Consider the following 18,206-nt stretch of genomic DNA (forward strand, 5'->3'; position numbering starts at 1 on the left):
AGGGTAAGGGTGATAGTGTGAGTGTGAGGGTGTCAGTGTGATGGTGATGGAGTGAGTGTGAGGGGGCAGGGTGTGGTGTTGGAGTGAGTGTGAGGGGGTCAGGGTGACGGTGATGGAGTGAGTGTGAGGGGATCAGGGTGACAGTGATGGAGTGAATGTGAGGGTGTCAGGGCGATAGAGATGGAACGAGTGCGAGGGGATCAGGGTGATGGTGATGGAGCGAGTGTGAGGGGATCAGGGTGAAAGTGATGAAGTGAATGTGAGGGTGTCAGGGTGAGTGTAATGGAGTGAGTGTGAGGGGGTCAGTGTGACGGTGATGGAGTTAGTGTGAGTGGATCACGGTGACGGTGATGGAATGAGAGTGAGGTGATCAGGGTGACAGTGATGGAGTGAGTACGGGGGGGAAGGATGACAGTGATGGAGTGAATGTGATGGTGTCAGGGTGACGGAGATGGAGTGTGTGTGAGGGAGTCAGATTGATGGTGATATAGTGAGTGTGAGGGGGTCAGTTTGACGGTGATGTAGTGAGTGTGAGGGGGTCAGCATGATGGTGATGGAGTTAGTGTGAGTGGGTCACTATGACGGTGATGGAATGAGAGTGAGGGGGTAAGGGTGACGGTGATGGAGTGAGTGTGAGGGGGTCAGCGTGATTGTGATGGAGTGAGTGTGAGGGAGTCAGGGTGACAGTGATGGAGTGCGTGTGAGTGGGTCACTGTGACGGTGATGGAATGAGAGTGAGGGGGTAAGGGTGACGGTGATGGAGTGAGTGTGAGGGGGTCAGCGTGATTGTGATGGAGTGAGTGTGAGGGAGTCAGGGTGACAGTGATGGAGTGCGTGTGAGGGGGTCAGAGTGACGGTGATGGAGTGAGTGTGAGGGGGTCAGGGTGACGGAGATGGAGTGTGTGTGAGCGTGTCAGGGTGATGCTGATCGTGTGACTGCGAGGCCATCAGGCTGACAGTGAATTAGAGAGTGTGAGGGGGTCAGAGTGATAGTGAAAAAGTGAGTGTGATGTGGTCAGTGCGACGGTGATGCAGTGAGTGTGAGTGCGTCAGGGTGACAGTGAGGTAGTGAGTGTGAAGGGGTCAGTGTGACAGTGATGGAGTGAGTTTGATGGGGTCAGGGTGATGGTGATGAAGTGAGTGTGAGCTGGTCAGGGTGTTGGTGATGGAGTGAGTTTGAGGGAGTCAGGGTGATGGTGATGGAGTGAGTGTGAGGGAGTCAGTGTGACGAAGATGGAGTGTGTGTAAGGGGGTCAGGGTAACGGTGATGGAGTGAGTGCAACGGTGTCAGTGTTACGGAGATGGAATGAGTGTGAGGGGATCAGTGTGACGATGATGGAGTGAGTGTGAGGGGGTCAGGCTGACAGGGGTGGAATGAGTGTGAGGGGGTCACTGTGAGGGTGGTGGAGTGACTGTGAGGGTGTCAGGGTGACGGTGATGGACTGATGTGAGGGGGTCAGGGTGATTGTGATGGATTAAGTGTGGGGGGCTGGGCGACAGTGATGGAGTGAATGTGAGTGCGTCAGTGTAACAGTGACGGAGTGAGTGTGAGGCGATCAGGATGACAGTGATGGAGTGAATGTGAGGGTGTCAGGTTGGAGGTGATGGAGTGAGTGTGAGGGGGCAGGGCGACGGTGATGGATTGAATGTGAGTGGGTCAGGGTGATGGTGATGGAGTAAGTGTGAGGGTGGGCAGGGCGACAGTGATGGAGTGAGTGTGAGGGGGGTCATTGTCACGGTGAGGCAGTGAATGTGATGGAGTCAGGGTGACGGTGAGGGAGTGAGTATGATGGGGTCTGAGTGAGAGTGATGGAGTGAGTGTGAGGGTGTCAAGTTGACCGTGAGTGTGACGGGGTCCGCGCATCGGTGATGGAGTGAGTGTGAGGGGGTCAGGGTGTCGGTGATGGAGTGAGTGTGAGGGGGTCACGGAGACAGAGATCTGGTGAGTGGGAGTGGGTCACGGTGATGGTATTGGAATGAGTGTGAGGGGGTCAGTGAGACGGTGATGGAGTGAGTGTGACGGGATCATAGTGACCATGATGGAGTGAGTGTGAGGGGTTTGGGTTGACGTTGATGGAGTGAAAGTGAGGATGTCTGGTTGACGGTGATGGAGTGAGTGTGAGGGGATCAGGGTGACGGTGATGGAGTGAGTGTGCTTGGACAGGGTGCGGTGATGGAATGAGTGTGAGGAGCAGGATGAGGGTATTGGAGTGAGTGTGAGGGGGCATGGTGCGGTGATGGAGTGAGTGTGAGGGGGGCAGGGTGAGGGTGATGGAGTGAGTGTGAGGGGGTCTGGGTGATGGTTATGGAGTGAGTGAGAAGGGATCACGGTGAGTGTGATGGAGTGAGTGCGAGGGCGGGCAGGCTGACGGTGATGGAGTGAGTGTGAGGGGATCAGGGTGACAGTGATGGAGTTAGTGTGAGTGGGTCATGGTGACGGTGATGGAATGAGAGTGAGGGGATCAGGGTGACAGTGATGGAGTGAGTGTGAGGGGGTAAGGGCGACGTAGATGGAGTGAATGTGATGTGGTCAGGGTGATGGTGATCGTGTGAGTGTGAGGCCGTCAGGCTGACAGTGATTTAGAGAGTGTGAGGGGTCAGAGTGACGGTGAAAAAGTGAGTGTGATGTGGTCAGTGCGATGGTGATGGAGTGAGTGTGAAGGTGTCAGGGTGACCGTGATAGATTGAGTGTGAGTGCGTCAGGGTGACAGTGATGGAGTGAGTGTGAGGGGATCAGTGTGACGGTGATGGAGTCAGTGTGAGGCGGTCAGGGTGACAGTGATGGAGTGAGTGTGAGGGGGTCAGGGTGACGGTGATGGAGTGAGTGTTCGGGGATCAGGGTGACGGTAATGGTGTGAATGCGACGGTGTCAGTGTGATGGTGATGGAGTGAGTGTGAGGGGTTCAGGGTGATGGTGCGAGAATGAGTGCGAGCGGGTCAGTGTGACAGTGATGGAATGAGTGTGAGGGGATCAGTGTGACGATGATGGAGTGAGTGTGAGGGGGTCAGGGTGACAGTGGTGGAGTGAGTGTGAGGGGGTCACTGTGAGGTTGGTGGAGTGACTGTGAGGGTGTCAGTGGGACGGTGATGGAGTGACTGTGAGGGGGTCAGTGTGATGGTGATGGATGAAGTGTGAAGGGGCAGTGCGATGGTGATGGAGTGAATGTGAGGGCGTCAGTGTGACAGTGATGGAGTGAGTCTGAGGGGATAAGGATGTCAGTAATGGAGTGAATGTGAGGGTGTCAGGGTGAAGGAGATGGAGCGAGTGTGAGGGGATCAGATTGATGTTGATGGAGTGTGTTTGAGGGGGTCAGGGTGATGGTGATGGAGTGAGTGTTAGGGGGTAAGGGTGACGATGATGGAGTGAGTGTGAGGGAGTTAGGGAGATAGTGATGGAGTGAGTTTGTGGGGGTCAGGGTGACTTCGATAGAGTGAGTGTGAGTTTGTCAAGATGCCGGAGAATAAGTGAGTGTGAGGGTGTCAGGGTGACGGTGATGGAGTGAGTTTGAGGGGGTCAGGGTGATGGTGATGGAGTGAGTGTTTGGGGGTAAGGGTGACGATGATGGAGTGAGTGTGAGGGAGTTAGTGAGACAGTGATGGAGTGAGTTTGTGGGGGTCAGGGTGACTTTGATAGAGTGAGTGTGAGTTTGTCAGGATGCCGGAGATGGAGTGAGTGTGAAGGGGTCAGGGTGACGGTGATGGAGTGAGTGTAATGGGTTCAGGGTGATGGTGATAGAATGAGTGCGACCGGGTCAGTGTGACAGTGATGGAATGAGTGTGAGCAGATCAGTGTGACGATGATGGAGTGAGTGTGAGGGGGTCAGGGTGACAGTGGTGGAGTGAGTATGAGGGGGTCACTGTGAGGGTGGTGGAGTGACTGTGAGGGTGTCAGGGTGACGGTGAAGGAGTGAGTGTGAGGGGGTCAGGGTGATTGTGATAGATTAAGTGTGAGGTGTCTGGGCGACGGTGATGGAGTGAATGCGAGGGAGTCAGTGTGACAGTGATGGCGTGAGTGTGAGGGGATCAGGATGACAGTGATGGAGTGAATGTGAGACGGTCAGGGTGACGGTGATGGTGTGAGTGTGAGGGTGTCAGAGTGATGGTGATGGAGTGAGTGTGAGGGAGCAGGGTAAGGGTGATGGTGTGAGTGTGAGGGTGTCAGTGTGATGGTGAAGGAGTGAGTGTGAGGGGGCAGGGTGCGGTGATGGAGTGAGTGTGAGGGGGTCAGGATGATGGTGATATAGTGAGTGTCAGGGTGTCAGGGTGAGAGTGATGGAGTGAGTCTGGGGTTGTCAGGGTGGCGGTGATGGAGTGAGTGTGTTGGTGTCAGGGTGTCGGTGATGTAGTGATTGTGAGGGGGTCAGGGAGACAGAGATCTGGTGAGTGTGAGTGGGTCACGGTGATGGTGATGGAATGAGTGTGATGGGGTCAGTGAGACGGTGATGGAGTGAGTGTGAGAGGATCAGAGTGATCATGATGGAGTCAGTGTGTGGGGTTTGGGTTGACGTTGATGGAGTGAATGTGAGGGTGTCCGGTTGACGGTGATGGAGTGAGTGTGAGGGGATCAGGGTGACGGTGATGGAGTGAGTGTGAGGGTGTCAGAGTGATGGTGATGGAGTGAGTGTGCGGGGGCAGGGTGCGGTGATGGAGTGAGTGTGAGGGAGCAGGGTGAGGGTGATGGTGTGAGTGTGAGGGTGTCAGGATGATGGTGATGTACTGAGTGTGAGGGAGTCAGGATGAGAGTGATGGAGTGAGTCTGGGGTTGTCAGGGTGGCAGTGATGGAGTGAGTGTGCTGGTGTCAGGGTGTCGGTGATGGAGTGAGTGTGAGGGGATCAGAGTGAACATGATGGAGTGAGTGTGAGGGGTTTGGGTTGATGTTGATGGAGTGAATGTGAGGGTGTCCGCTTGACGGTGATGGAGTGAGTGTGAGGGTGTCAGAGTGATGGTGATGGAGTGAGTGTGCGGGGGCAGGGTGCGGTGATGGAGTGAGTGTGAGGGAGCAGGGTAAGGGTGATAGTGTGAGTGTGAGGGTGTCAGTGTGATGGTGATGGAGTGAGTGTGAGGGGGCAGGGTGTGGTGTTGGAGTGAGTGTGAGGGGGTCAGGGTGACGGTGATGGAGTGAGTGTGAGGGGATCAGGGTGACAGTGATGGAGTGAATGTGAGGGTGTCAGGGCGATAGAGATGGAACGAGTGCGAGGGGATCAGGGTGATGGTGATGGAGCGAGTGTGAGGGGATCAGGGTGAAAGTGATGAAGTGAATGTGAGGGTGTCAGGGTGAGAGTAATGGAGTGAGTGTGAGGGGGTCAGTGTGACGGTGATGGAGTTAGTGTGAGTGGATCACGGTGACGGTGATGGAATGAGAGTGAGGTGATCAGGGTGACAGTGATGGAGTGAGTGTGGGGGGGAAGGGTGACAGTGATGGAGTGAATGTGATGGTGTCAGGGTGACGGAGATGGAGTGTGTGTGGGGGGTCAGATTGATGGTGATATAGTGAGTGTGAGGGGGTCAGTTTGACAGTGATGTAGTGAGTGTGAAGGGGTCAGCATGATGGTGATGGAGTTAGTGTGAGTGGGTCACTGTGACGGTGATGGAATGAGAGTGAGGGGGTAAGGGTGACGGTGATGGAGTGAGTGTGAGGGGGTCAGCGTGATTGTGATGGAGTGAGTGTGAGGGAGTCAGGGTGACAGTGATGGAGTGCGTGTGAGGGGGTCAGAGTGACGGTGATGGAGTGAGTGTTCGGGGATCAGGGTGACGGTAATGGTGTGAATGCGACGGTGTCAGTGTGATGGTGATGGAGTGAGTGTGAGGGGTTCAGGGTGATGGTGCGAGAATGAGTGCGAGCAGGTCAGTGTGACAGTGATGGAATGAGTGTGAGGGGATCAGTGTGACGATGATGGAGTGAGTGTGAGGGGGTCAGGGTGACAGTGGTGGAGTGAGTTTGAGGGGGTCACTGTGATGTTGGTGGAGTGACTGTGAGGGTGTCAGTGGGACGGTGATGGAGTGACTGTGAGGGGGTCAGTGTGATGGTGATGGATGAAGTGTGAAGGGGCAGTGCGATGGTGATGGAGTGAATGTGAGGGCGTCAGTGTGACAGTGATGGAGTGAGTCTGAGGGGATAAGGATGTCAGTAATGGAGTGAATGTGAGGGTGTCAGGGTGAAGGAGATGGAGCGAGTGTGAGGGGATCAGATTGATGTTGACGGAGTGTGTTTGAGGGGGTCAGGGTGATGGTGATGGAGTGAGTGTTAGGGGGTAAGGGTGACGATGATGGAGTGAGTGTGAGGGAGTTAGGGAGATAGTGATGGAGTGAGTTTGTGGGGGTCAGGGTGACTTCGATAGAGTGAGTGTGAGTTTGTCAAGATGCCGGAGAATAAGTGAGTGTGAGGGGGTCAGGGTGACGGTGATGGAGTGAGTTTGAGGGGGTCAGGGTGATGGTGATGGAGTGAGTGTTAGGGGGTAAGGGTGACGGAGATGGAGTGTGTGTGAGCGTGTCAGGGTGATGCTGATCGTGTGACTGCGAGGCCATCAGGCTGACAGTGAATTAGAGAGTGTGAGGGGGTCAGAGTGATAGTGAAAAAGTGAGTGTGATGTGGTCAGTGCGACGGTGATGCAGTGCGTGTGAGTGTGTCAGGGTGACAGTGAGGTAGTGAGTGTGAAGGGGTCAGTGTGACAGTGATGGAGTGAGTTTGATGGGGTCAGGGTGATGGTGATGAAGTGAGTGTGAGCTGGTCAGGGTGTTGGTGATGGAGTGAGTTTGAGGGAGTCAGGGTGATGGTGATGGAGTGAGTGTGAGGGGGTCAGTGTGACGAAGATGGAGTGTGTGTAAGGGGGTCAGGGTAACGGTGATGGAGTGAGTGCAACGGTGTCAGTGTTACGGAGATGGAATGAGTGTGAGGGGATCAGTGTGACGATGATGGAGTGAGTGTGAGGGGGTCAGGCTGACAGGGGTGGAATGAGTGTGAGGGGGTCACTGTGAGGGTGGTGGAGTGACTGTGAGGGTGTCAGGGTGACGGTGATGGACTGATGTGAGGGGGTCAGGGTGATTGTGATGGATTAAGTGTGGGGGGCTGTGCGACAGTGATGGAGTGAATGTGAGTGCGTCAGTGTAACAGTGACGGAGTGAGTGTGAGGCGATCAGGATGACAGTGATGGAGTGAATGTGAGGGTGTCAGGTTGGAGGTGATGGAGTGAGTGTGAGGGGGCAGGGCGACGGTGATGGATTGAATGTGAGTGGGTCAGGGTGATGGTGATGGAGTAAGTGTGAGGGTGGGCAGGGCGACAGTGATGGAGTGAGTGTGAGGGGGGTCATTGTCACGGTGAGGCAGTGAATGTGATGGAGTCAGGGTGACGGTGAGGGAGTGAGTATGATGGGGTCTGAGTGAGAGTGATGGAGTGAGTGTGAGGGTGTCAAGTTGACCGTGAGTGTGACGGGGTCCGCGCATCGGTGATGGAGTGAGTGTGAGGGGGTCAGGGTGTCGGTGATGGAGTGAGTGTGAGGGGGTCACGGAGACAGAGATCTGGTGAGTGGGAGTGGGTCACGGTGATGGTATTGGAATGAGTGTGAGGGGGTCAGTGAGACGGTGATGGAGTGAGTGTGACGGGATCATAGTGACCATGATGGAGTGAGTGTGAGGGGTTTGGGTTGACGTTGATGGAGTGAAAGTGAGGATGTCCGGTTGACGGTGATGGAGTGAGTGTGAGGGGATCAGGGTGACGGTGATGGAGTGAGTGTGCTTGGACAGGGTGCGGTGATGGAATGAGTGTGAGGGGCAGGGTGAGGGTGATGGAGTGAGTGTGAGGGTGTCAGTGTGATGGTGATGGACTGAGTGTGAGGGGGCAGGGTGCGGTGATGGAGTGAGTGTGAGGGGGGCAGGGTGAGGGTGATGGAGTGAGTGTGCGGGGGTCTGGGTGATGGTTATGGAGTGAGTGAGAAGGGATCACGGTGAGTGTGATGGAGTGAGTGCGAGGGCGGGCAGGCTGACGGTGATGGAGTGAGTGTGAGGGGATCAGGGTGACAGTGATGGAGTTAGTGTGAGTGGGTCATGGTGACGGTGATGGAATGAGAGTGAGGGGATCAGGGTGACAGTGATGGAGTGAGTGTGAGGGGGTAAGGGCGACGTAGATGGAGTGAATGTGATGTGGTCAGGGTGATGGTGATCGTGTGAGTGTGAGGCCGTCAGGCTGACAGTGATTTAGAGAGTGTGAGGGGTCAGAGTGACGGTGAAAAAGTGAGTGTGATGTGGTCAGTGCGATGGTGATGGAGTGAGTGTGAAGGTGTCAGGGTGACCGTGATAGATTGAGTGTGAGTGCGTCAGGGTGACAGTGATGGAGTGAGTGTGAGGGGATCAGTGTGACGGTGATGGAGTGAGTGTGAGGCGGTCAGGGTGACAGTGATGGAGTGAGTGTGAGGGGGTCAGGGTGACGGTGATGGAGTGAGTGTTCGGGGATCAGGGTGACGGTAATGGTGTGAATGCGACGGTGTCAGTGTGATGGTGATGGAGTGAGTGTGAGGGGTTCAGGGTGATGGTGCGAGAATGAGTGCGAGCGGGTCAGTGTGACAATGATGGAATGAGTGTGAGGGGATCAGTGTGACAGTGGTGGAGTGAGTGTGAGGGGGTCACTGTGAGGTTGGTGGAGTGACTGTGAGGGTGTCAGTGGGACGGTGATGGAGTGACTGTGAGGGGGTCAGTGTGATGGTGATGGATGAAGTGTGAAGGGGCAGTGCGATGGTGATGGAGTGAATGTGAGGGCGTCAGTGTGACAGTGATGGAGTGAGTCTGAGGGGATAAGGATGTCAGTAATGGAGTGAATGTGAGGGTGTCAGGGTGAAGGAGATGGAGCGAGTGTGAGGGGATCAGATTGATGTTGATGGAGTGTGTTTGAGGGGGTCAGGGTGATGGTGATGGAGTGAGTGTTAGGGGGTAAGGGTGACGATGATGGAGTGAGTGTGAGGGAGTTAGGGAGATAGTGATGGAGTGAGTTTGTGGGGGTCAGGGTGACTTCGATAGAGTGAGTGTGAGTTTGTCAAGATGCCGGAGAATAAGTGAGTGTGAGGGTGTCAGGGTGACGGTGATGGAGTGAGTTTGACGGGGTCAGGGTGATGGTGATGGAGTGAGTGTTAGGGGGTAAGGGTGACGATGATGGAGTGAGTGTGAGGGAGTTAGTGAGACAGTGATGGAGTGAGTTTGTGGGGGTCAGGGTGACTTTGATAGAGTGAGTGTGAGTTTGTCAGGATGCCGGAGATGGAGTGAGTGTGAAGGGGTCAGGGTGACGGTGATGGAGTGAGTGTAATGGGTTCAGGGTGATGGTGATAGAATGAGTGCGACCGGGTCAGTGTGACAGTGATGGAATGAGTGTGAGCGGATCAGTGTGACGATGATGGAGTGAGTGTGAGGGGGTCAGGGTGACAGTGGTGGAGTGAGTATGAGGGGGTCACTGTGAGGGTGGTGGAGTGACTGTGAGGGTGTCAGGGTGACGGTGAAGGAGTGAATGTGAGGGGGTCAGGGTGATTGTGATAGATTAAGTGTGAGGTGTCTGGGCGACGGTGATGGAGTGAATGTGAGGGCGTCAGTGTGACAGTGATGGCGTGAGTGTGAGGGGATCAGGATGACAGTGATGGAGTGAATGTGAGACGGTCAGGGTGACGGTGATGGTGTGAGTGTGAGGGTGTCATAGTGATGGTGATGGAGTGAGTGTGAGGGAGCAGGGTAAGGGTGATGGTGTGAGTGTGAGGGTGTCAGTGTGATGGTGAAGGAGTGAGTGTGAGGGGGCAGGGTGTGGTGATGGAGTGAGTGTGAGGGGGTCAGGATGATGGTGATATAGTGAGTGTCAGGGTGTCAGGGTGAGAGTGATGGAGTGAGTCTGGGGTTGTCAGGGTGGCGGTGATGGAGTGAGTGTGTTGGTGTCAGGGTGTCGGTGATGTAGTGATTGTGAGGGGGTCAGGGAGACAGAGATCTGGTGAGTGTGAGTGGGTCACGGTGATGGTGATGGAATGAGTGTGATGGGGTCAGTGAGACGGTGATGGAGTGAGTGTGAGAGGATCAGAGTGATCATGATGGAGTCAGTGTGTGGGGTTTGGGTTGACGTTGATGGAGTGAATGTGAGGGTGTCCGGTTGACGGTGATGGAGTGAGTGTGAGGGGATCAGGGTGACGGTGATGGAGTGAGTGTGAGGGTGTCAGAGTGATGGTGATGGAGTGAGTGTGCGGGGGCAGGGTGCGGTGATGGAGTGAGTGTGAGGGAGCAGGGTGAGGGTGATGGTGTGAGTGTGAGGGTGTCAGGATGATGGTGATGTACTGAGTGTGAGGGAGTCAGGATGAGAGTGATGGAGTGAGTCTGGGGTTGTCAGGGTGGCAGTGATGGAGTGAGTGTGCTGGTGTCAGGGTGTCGGTGATGTAGTGAGTGTGAGGGGATCAGGGAGACAGAGATCTGGTGAGTGTGAGTGGGTCACGGTGATGGTGATGGAATGAGTGTGATGGGGTCAGTGAGACGGTGATGGAGTGAGTGTGAGGGGATCAGAGTGAACATGATGGAGTGAGTGTGAGGGGTTTGGGTTGATGTTGATGGAGTGAATGTGAGGGTGTCCGCTTGACGGTGATGGAGTGAGTGTGAGGGTGTCAGAGTGATGGTGATGGAGTGAGTGTGCGGGGGCAGGGTGCGGTGATGGAGTGAGTGTGAGGGAGCAGGGTGAGGGTGATGGTGTGAGTGTGAGGGTGTCAGGATGATGGTGATGTACTGAGTGTGAGGGAGTCAGGATGAGAGTGATGGAGTGAGTCTGGGGTTGTCAGGGTGGCAGTGATGGAGTGAGTGTGCTGGTGTCAGGGTGTCGGTGATGTAGTGAGTGTGAGGGGATCAGGGAGACAGAGATCTGGTGAGTGTGAGTGGGTCACGGTGATGGTGATGGAATGAGTGTGATGGGGTCAGTGAGACGGTGATGGAGTGAGTGTGAGGGGATCAGAGTGAACATGATGGAGTGAGTGTGAGGGGTTTGGGTTGATGTTGATGGAGTGAATGTGAGGGTGTCCGCTTGACGGTGATGGAGTGAGTGTGAGGGTGTCAGAGTGATGGTGATGGAGTGAGTGTGCGGGGGCAGGGTGCGGTGATGGAGTGAGTGTGAGGGAGCAGGGTAAGGGTGATAGTGTGAGTGTGAGGGTGTCAGTGTGATGGTGATGGAGTGAGTGTGAGGGGGCAGGGTGTGGTGTTGGAGTGAGTGTGAGGGGGTCAGGGTGACGGTGATGGAGTGAGTGTGAGGGGATCAGGGTGACAGTGATGGAGTGAATGTGAGGGTGTCAGGGCGATAGAGATGGAACGAGTGCGAGGGGATCAGGGTGATGGTGATGGAGCGAGTGTGAGGGGATCAGGGTGAAAGTGATGAAGTGAATGTGAGGGTGTCAGGGTGAGAGTAATGGAGTGAGTGTGAGGGGGTCAGTGTGACGGTGATGGAGTTAGTGTGAGTGGATCACGGTGACGGTGATGGAATGAGAGTGAGGTAATCAGGGTGACAGTGATGGAGTGAGTGCGGGGGGGAAGGGTGACAGTGATGGAGTGTGTGTGAGGGGGTCAGATTGATGGTGATATAGTGAGTGTGAGGGGGTCAGTTTGTCGATGATGTAGTGAGTGTGAGGGGGTCAGCATGATGGTGATGGAGTTAGTGTGAGTGGGTCACTGTGACGGTGATGGAATGAGTGTGAGGGGGTAAGGGTGACGGTGATGGAGTGAGTGTGAGGGGGTCAGCGTGATTGTGATGGAGTGAGTGTGAGGGAGTCAGGGTGACAGTGATGGAGTGCGTGTGAGGGGGTCAGAGTGACGGTGATGGAGTGAGTGTGAGGGGGTCAGGGTGACGGAGATGGAGTGTGTGTGAGCGTGTCAGGGTGATGCTGATCGTGTGACTGCGAGGCCATCAGGCTGACAGTGAATTAGAGAGTGTGAGGGGGTCAGAGTGATAGTGAAAAAGTGAGTGTGATGTGGTCAGTGCGACGGTGATGCAGTGAGTGTGAGTGCGTCAGGGTGACAGGGAGGTAGTGAGTGTGAAGAGGTCAGTGTGACAGTGATGGAGTGAGTTTGATGGGGTCAGGGTGATGGTGATGAAGTGAGTGTGAGCTGGTCAGGGTGTTGGTGATGGAGTGAGTTTGAGGGAGTCAGGGTGATGGTGATGGAGTGAGTGTGAGGGAGTCAGTGTGACGAAGATGGAGTGTGTGTAAGGGGGTCAGGGTAACGGTGATGGAGTGAGTGCAACGGTGTCAGTGTTACGGAGATGGAATGAGTGTGAGGGGATCAGTGTGACGATGATGGAGTGAGTGTGAGGGGGTCAGGCTGACAGGGGTGGAATGAGTGTGAGGGGGTCACTGTGAGGGTGGTGGAGTGACTGTGAGGGTGTCAGGGTGACGGTGATGGACTGATGTGAGGGGGTCAGGGTGATTGTGATGGATTAAGTGTGGGGGGCTGTGCGACAGTGATGGAGTGAATGTGAGTGCGTCAGTGTAACAGTGACGGAGTGAGTGTGAGGCGATCAGGATGACAGTGATGGAGTGAATGTGAGGGTGTCAGGTTGGAGGTGATGGAGTGAGTGTGAGGGGGCAGGGCGACGGTGATGGATTGAATGTGAGTGGGTCAGGGTGATGGTGATGGAGTAAGTGTGAGGGTGGGCAGGGCGACAGTGATGGAGTGAGTGTGAGGGGGGTCATTGTCACGGTGAGGCAGTGAATGTGATGGAGTCAGGGTGACGGTGAGGGAGTGAGTATGATGGGGTCTGAGTGAGAGTGATGGAGTGAGTGTGAGGGTGACAGCGTGACCGTGATGGAGTGAGTGTGAGGCTGTCAGGGTGACCGTGATGGATTGTGTGTGACAGAGTCAGGGTGTCGGTGATGGAGTGATTGTGAGGTGTTTAGGGTAACGGTTGTGGAGTAAGTGTGAGGGGGTCAGGGCGTCAGAGATCTGGTGACGGTGAGTGGGTCACGGTGATGGTGATGGAATGAGAGTGAGGGGGTCAGAGTGAGAGTGATGGAGTGAGTCTGGGGTTGACAGGGTGTCGGTGATGGAGTGAGTGTGAGGGTGTCAAGTTGACCGTGAGTGTGACGGGGTCCGCGCATCGGTGATGGAGTGAGTGTGAGGGGGTCAGGGTGTCGGTGATGGAGTGAGTGTGAGGGGGTCACGGAGACAGAGATCTGGTGAGTGGGAGTGGGTCACGGTGATGGTAATGGAATGAGTGTGAGGGGGTCAGTGAGACGGTGATGGAGTGAGTGTGACGGGATCATAGTGACCATGATGGAGTGAGTGTGAGGGGTTTGGGTTAACGTTGATGGAGTGAAAGTGAGGATGTCCAGTTGACGGTGATGGAGTGAGTGTGAGGGGATCAGGGTGACGGTGATGGAGTGAGGGTGCTTGGACAGGGTGCGGTGATGGAATGAGTGTGAGGGGCAGGGTGAGGGTGATGGAGTGAGTGTGAGGGGGCATGGTGCGGTGATGGAGTGAGTGTGAGGGGGGCAGGGTGAGGGTGATGGAGTGAGTGTGAGGGGGTCTGGGTGATGGTTATGGAGTGAGTGAGAAGGGATCACGGTGAGTGTGATGGAGTGAGTGCGAGGGCGGGCAGGCTGACGGTGATGGAGTGAGTGTGAGGGGATCAGGGTGACAGTGATGGAGTTAGTGTGAGTGGGTCATGGTGACGGTGATGGAATGAGAGTGAGGGGATCAGGGTGATGGTGATCGTGTGAGTGTGAGGCCGTCAGGCTGACAGTGATTTAGAGAGTGTGAGGGGTCAGAGTGACGGTGAAAAAGTGAGTGTGATGTGGTCAGTGCGATGGTGATGGAGTGAGTGTGAAGGTGTCAGGGTGACCGTGATAGATTGAGTGTGAGTGCGTCAGGGTGACAGTGATGGAGTGAGTGTGAGGGGATCAGTGTGACGGTGATGGAGTCAGTGTGAGGCGGTCAGGGTGACAGTGATGGAGTGAGTGTGAGGGGGGTAGGGTGACGGTGAAGGAGTGAGTGTGAGGGGGTCAGGGTGATTGTGATAGATTAAGTGTGAGGTGTCTGGGCGACGGTGATGGAGTGAATGTGAGGGCGTCAGTGTGACAGTGATGGCGTGAGTGTGAGGGGACCAGGATGACAGTGATGGAGTGAATGTGAGACGGTCAGGGTGACGGTGATGGTGTGAGTGTGAAGGTGTCAGAGTGATGGTGATGGTGTGAGTGTGAGGGAGCAGGGTAAGGATGATGGTGTGAGTGTGAGGGTGTCAGTGTGATGGTGAAGGAGTGAGTGTGAGGGGGCAGGGTGCGGTGATGGAGTGAGTGTGAGGGGGTCAGGATGATGGTGATATAGTGAGTGTCAGGATGTCAGGGTGAGAGTGATGGAGTGAGTCTGGGGTTGTCAGGGTGGCGGTGATGGAGTGAGTGTGTTGGTGTCAGGGTGTCGGTGATGTAGTGATTGTGAGGGGGTCAGGGAGACAGAGATCTGGTGAGTGTGAGTGGGTCACGGTGATGGTGATGGAATGAGTGTGATGGGGTCAGTGAGACGGTGATGGAGTGAGTGTGAGGGGATCAGAGTGATCATGATGGAGTCAGTGTGTGGGGTTTGGGTTGACTTTGATGGAGTGAATGTGAGGGTTGTCCGGTTGACGGTGATGGAGTGAGTGTGAGGGGATCAGGGTGACGGTGATGGAGTGAGTGTGAGGGTGTCAGAGTGATGGTGATGGAGTGAGTGTGCGGGGGCAGGGTGCGGTGATGGAGTGAGTGTGAGGGAGCAGGGTGAGGGTGATGGTGTGAGTGTGACGGTGTCAGGATGATGGTGATGTACTGAGTGTGAGGGAGTCAGGATGAGAGTGATGGAGTGAGTCTGGGGTTGTCAGGGTGGCAGTGATGGAGTGAGTGTGCTGGTGTCAGGGTGTCGGTGATGTAGTGAGTGTGAGGGGATCAGGGAGACAGAGATCTGGTGAGTGTGAGTGGGTCACGGTGATGGTGATGGAATGAGTGTGATGGGGTCAGTGAGACGGTGATGGAGTGAGTGTGAGGGGATCAGAGTGAACATGATGGAGTGAGTGTGAGGGTGTCAGGGCGATAGAGATGGAACGAGTGCGAGGGGATCAGGGTGATGGTGATGGAGCGAGTGTGAGGGGATCAGGGTGAAAGTGATGAAGTGAATGTGAGGGTGTCAGGGCGATAGAGATGGAACGAGTGCGAGGGTGTCAGGATGATGGTGATGGAGTGAGTGTGAGGGGGCAGGGTGTGGTGTTGGAGTGTGTGTGAGGGGGTCAGGGTGACGGTGATGGAGTGAGTGTGAGGGGATCAGGGTGACAGTGATGGAGTGAATGTGAGGGTGTCAGGGCGATAGAGATGGAACGAGTGCGAGGGGATCAGGGTGATGGTGATGGAGCGAGTGTGAGGGGATCAGGGTGAAAGTGATGAAGTGAATGTGAGGGTGTCAGGGTGAGAGTAATGGAGTGAGTGTGAGGGGGTCAGTGTGACGGTGATAGAGTTAGTGTGAGTGGATCACGGTGACGGTGATGGAATGAGAGTGAGGTGATCAGGGTGACAGTGATGGAGTGAGTGCCGGGGGGAAGGGTGACAGTGATGGAGTGAGTGTGAGGGGATCAGTGTGACAGGCATGGAGTGAGTTGGATGGGGTCAGGGTGATGTTGATGGAGTGAGTGTGAGGGGGTCAGTTTGATGGTGATGGAGTGAGTGTGAGGGGGTCAGGGTGATGGTGATGGAGTGAGTGTTAGGGGATCAGGGTGACGGTAATGGTGTGAGTGCGACAGTGTCAGTGTGATGGTGATGGAGTGAGTGTGAGGGGTTCAGGGTGATGGTGCGAGAATGAGTGCGAGCGGGTCAGTGTGACAGTGATGGAATGAGTGTGAGGGGATCAGTGTGATGATGATGGAGTGAGTGTGAGGGGGTCAGGGTGACAGTGGTGGAGTGAGTGTGAGGGGGTCACTGTGAGGTTGGTGGAGTGACTGTGAGGGTGTCAGTGGGATGGTGATGGAGTGACTGTGAGGGGGTCAGTGTGGTGGTGATGGAGTGAATGTGAGGGCGTCAGTGTGACAGTGATGGAGTGAGTCTGAGGGGATAAGGATGTCAGTGATGGAATGAATGTGAGGGTGTCAGTGTGAAGGAGATGGAGCGAGTGTGAGGGGATCAGATTGATGTTGATGGAGTGTGTTTGAGGGGGTCAGGGTGATGGTGATGGAGTGAGTGTTAGGGGGTAAGGGTGACGATGATGGAGTGAGTGTGAGGGAGTTAGGGAGATAGTGATGGAGTGAGTTTGTGGGGGTCAGGGTGACTTCGATAGAGTGAGTGTGAGTTTGTCAAGATGCCAGAGAATAAGTGAATGTGAGGGGTACAGGGTGATGGTGAGAGAATGAGTGCGAGCGGGACAGTATGACAGTGATGGAATGAGTGTGAGGGGATCAGTGTGACGATGATGGAGTGATTGTGAGGGGGTCAGGGTGACTGGGGTGGAGTGAGTGTGAGGGGGTCTCTGTGAGGGTATTGGAGTGAGTGTGAGTGGGTCAGGGTGATTGTGATGGATTAAGTGTGAGGGGGCAGGGCGACGGTGATGGAGTGAATGTGAGGGCGTCGGTGTGACAGTGATGGCGTGAGTGTGAGGGCATCAGGATGACAGTGATGGAGTGAATGTGAGGGTGTCAGGGTGAAAGTGATGGAGTGAGTGTGAGGGGGTCAGATTGATGGTGTTGTAGTGAGTGTGAGGGGGTCAGGTTGATGTTGATGGAGTGAGTTTGAGGGGGTCAGGGTGATGGTGATGGAGTGAGTGTGAGGGGGTCAGATTGATGGTGATGGAGTGAGTGTGAGGGGGGCAAGGAGAAAGTGATGGAGTGAGTGTGAGGGGGTCAGGGAGACGGAGATGGAGTGTGTGTGAGGGGATCAGGGTGATTGTGATGGATTAAGTGTGAGGGGGCAGTGCGACGGTGATGGAGTGAAGGTGAGGTCGTCAGTGTGACAGTAATGGCGTGAGTCTGAGGGGATCAGGATGACAGTGAATGAGTGAATGTGAGGGTGTCAGGGTGAAAGTGATGGAGTGAGTGTGAGGGGGGTCAGGGTGACGATGATAGAGTGAGTGTGAGGGAGTTAGGGAGACAATGCTGGAGAGAGTGTGAGTGTGTCAGGGTGACGTAGAAGGAGTCAGTGTGAGGGGATCACGGTGACGGTGATTGAGTGAGTGTGACGGTGTCAGTGTAATGGTGATGGAGTGAGTGTGGGGGGCAGGGTGAGGGTGATGGAGAGAGTGTGTGTGAGTCAGGGTGACAGTGGTGGTGTGAGTGTGAGGGGGTCAATGTGACAGTGATGGAGTGAATGTGAGGGATTCAGGGTGATGGTGATGGTGATGGAGTAAGTGTGAGGGCAGGCAGGGTGACGGTAATGGAGTGAGTGTGACGGGGGCAGGGCGTCGGTGATGGAGTGAGTGTGAGGGGGTCAGGGTGACAGTGATGGAGTGAGTGTGAGTGTGTCAAGGTGAAGGTGATGGAGAGAGTGTGAGGGGGTCAGGGTGACAGTGATGGAGTGAGTGTGAGGGGGCCAGGTTGATGGTGATGGAGTGAGTGAGAAGGGGTCAGCGAGACAGTGATGGAGTGATTGTGAGGGTGTAGGGTGACGGAGATGGAGTGAGTGTGAGGGGGCCAGGGTGACAGTGATGGAGTGAGTGTGAGGGGGTCAGTGTGACGATGATGGAGTGAGTGTGAGGGGCTCAGCGAGACAGTGATGGAGTGATTGTGAGGGTGTATGGTGACGGTGATGGAGAGAGTGTGAGGGGGTCAGGGTGACAGTGATGGAGTGAGTGTGAGGCGGTCCACGTGATGGTGATGGGGTGAGTGTGAGGGGGCCAGAGTGCCGGTGATGGATGACTGTGAGGGGGTCAGTGTGATGGAGATGGAATGAGTGTGAGAAGGGATCATGGTGAGTGTGATGGAGTGAGTGTGAGGGCGGGCAGGGTGATGGAGTGAGTGTGAGGGGGTCAGAGTGACGGTGAAAAAGTGAGTGTGATGTGGTCAGTGCGACGGTGATGGAGTGAGTGTGAAGGTGTCAGGGTGACCGTATTGGAGTGAGTGTGAGTGCGTCAGAGTGTCAGTGATTGAGTGAGTGTGAGGGAGTCAGTGTGACAGGGATGGAGTGAGTTTGATGGGGTCAGGGTGATGATGATGGAGTGAGTGTGAGGGGGTCAATGTGACGGCGATGGAGTGAGTGTGAGGCGGTCAGGGTGACA

This window comes from Hemiscyllium ocellatum, chromosome 21 (genome assembly GCF_020745735.1).
Source record: "Hemiscyllium ocellatum isolate sHemOce1 chromosome 21, sHemOce1.pat.X.cur, whole genome shotgun sequence".
Lineage (NCBI taxonomy): Eukaryota > Metazoa > Chordata > Chondrichthyes > Orectolobiformes > Hemiscylliidae > Hemiscyllium > Hemiscyllium ocellatum.